The sequence below is a fragment of the Triticum urartu genome, chromosome 1A (assembly GCF_056163025.1).
Source record: "Triticum urartu cultivar PI428250 chromosome 1A, HENAU_Tu73, whole genome shotgun sequence".
Lineage (NCBI taxonomy): Eukaryota > Viridiplantae > Streptophyta > Magnoliopsida > Poales > Poaceae > Triticum > Triticum urartu.
Window position 1 is genome coordinate 71,911,233 of NC_141873.1, and position 2,838 is coordinate 71,914,070.

Consider the following 2,838-nt stretch of genomic DNA (forward strand, 5'->3'; position numbering starts at 1 on the left):
TCGGAGATACCTGTAATGTACCTTTATAGTCACCCAGTTACGCTGTGACGTTTGGCACACCCAAGGCACTCCTACGGTATCCGGGAGTTGCACAATCTCATGGTCTAAGGAAATGATACTTGACATCCAGAAAAGCTACAGCAAATGAACTACATGATCTTTGTGCTATGCTTAGGTTTGGGTCTTGTCCATCACATCATTCTCCTAATGATGTGATCCCGTTATCAATGACATCCCCATGTCCATAGCCAGGAAACCATGACTATCTGTTGATCAACGAGCTAGTCAACTAGAGGCTCACTAGGGACACATTGTGGTCTATGTATTCACACATGTATTACGATTTCCGGATAATACAATTATAGCATGAATAATAGACAATTATCATGAACAAGGAAATATAATAATCATTTTATTATTGCCTCTAGGGCATATTTCCAATAGTTGGCCCCTCTGGTGTGTTCTCAGTGCCAATAATTCTTAAATATTCTACAAAAAATCATATTTCATTTTCGGGACATTTGGAGAACTTTTATTTTCGGGGTATTTTCTTCGCAAGGATAATTCAGAAAATAGACAGAAAATACTATTTTTGCTTTATTTAATCTAAATAACAGAAAGTAAAAGGAGGGTACAGAGAGTTGTGCTTTCTAACTTCATCCATCTCATGCTCATCAAAAGGAATCCACTAACAAGGTTGATCAAGTCTTGTTAACAAACTCATTCCGAATCGCATGAAACCAGAGAAATTTTGAATAACACTAGGTTACCTCAACGGGGATATGCACGTCCCCAACAATAAGAATATCATATTTATTCTTGACAGTAGGAAGAGGAAATTCAAAACCTCCAATAGTAATTGTTGGAATTTTCCAATAGAATTGGTACTGTGGACTTGAGGTTGTTTCCTTGGAAAGTGTACCGTATGCTCATTACCATTAACATGAAAAGTGGCATTGCCTTTGTTGCAATCAATAACAGCCCCTGCAGTATTCAAAAAGGGTCTTCCAAGAATAATGGACATACTATCGTCCTCGGGAATATCAAGAATAACAAAGTCTGTTAAAATAGTAACGTTTGCAACCACAACAGGCACATCCTCACAAATACCGACAGGTATAGCAGTTGATTTATCAGCCATTTGCAAATATATTTCAGTAGGTGTCAACTTATTCAAATCAAGTCTACGATATAAAGAGAGAGGCATAGCACTAACACCGGCTCCGAGATCACATAAAGCAGTTTTAACATAGTTTCTCTTAATGGAGCATGGTATAGTTGGTACTCCTGGATCTCCTAGTTTCTTTGGTATTCCACCTTTAAAAGTGTAATTAGCAAGCATGGTGGAAATTTCAGCTTCCGGTATCTTTCTTTTATTTGTAGCAATATCTTTCATGTACTTAGCATAAGGGTTCATTTTAGGCATATCAGTCAAACACATACGCAAAAATATAGGTCTAATCATTTCATCAAAGCGCTCAAAATCCTCATCATCCTTTTTCTTGGATGGTTTAGGAGGAAAAGGCATGGGTTTCTGAACCCATGGTTCTCTTTCTTTACCGTGCTTCCTAGCAACAAAGTCTCTCTTATCATAATGTTGATTCTTTGATTGTGGGTTATCAAGATCAAGAGTAGGTTCAATCTCTACATCATTGTTATTACTAGGTTGAGCTTCAACATGAACACCATCATTAATATTATCACTAGGTTCATGTTCATTACCAGATTGTGTTTCAGCATCAGAAAGAGAAATATCATTGGGATTCTCAGGTGTGTCAACAACAGGTTTACTAGAAGCATGCAAAGTCCTATCATTTTTCTTTTTATTCTTCTTAGAAGAACTAGGTGCATCAATATTAGTTCTCTGAGAATCCTGCTCAATTCTCTTAGGGTGGCCCTCAGGATACAAAGGTTCATGAGTCATTTTACCCCCTCTAGTCACAACTCTAACAACATTATCATTTTTATTATTATTTAATTCATTGAGCAAATCATTCTGAGCCTTAAGTACTTGTTCTACTCGAGTGGTAACCATAGAAGCATGTTTACTAATAAGTTTAAGTTCACCTTTAGCTCTAGACATATAATCACTCAAGTGTTCAATCATATAAGCATTACGTTTCAATTGTCTACCAACATAAGCATTGAAGTTTTCTTGCTTAACAATAAAATTATCAAACTCATCTAAGCATTGGCTAGCAGACTTATAATGAGGAATATCACCTTCATCAAATCTATAGAGAGAATTTACCTTTACTACCTGTGTCGGGTTATCAAGACCATGTATTTCTTCAATAGGTGGTAAATTCTTAACATCTTCAGCCTTAATACCTTTTTCTTTCATAGATTTCTTTGCCTCTTGCATATCTTCAGGACTGAGAAATAGAATACCCCTTTTATTCGGAGTTGGCTTAGGAGTTGGTTCAGGAAGTGTCCAATCATTTTCATTACTCAACATATTATTCAATAGCAATTCAGCTTGATCAACAGTTCTTTCCCTGAAAATACAACCAACACAACTATCCAGGTGGTCTCTGGAAGCATTTGTTAGTCCATTATAAAAGATATCAAATATTTCATTTTTCTTGAGAGGATGATCAGGCAAAGCATTAAGTAATCGGAGAAGCCTCCCCCAAGCTTGTGGGAGACTCTCTTCTTCAATTTGCACAAAATTATATATTTCCCTTAGAGTAGCTTGTTTCTTATGAGCGGGGAAATATTTAGCAGAGAAGTAATAAATCATATCCTGGGGACTACGCACACAACCAGGATCAAGAGAATTAAACCATGTTTTAGCATCACTCTTTAATGAGAACGGAAACAACTTAAGGATAAAGT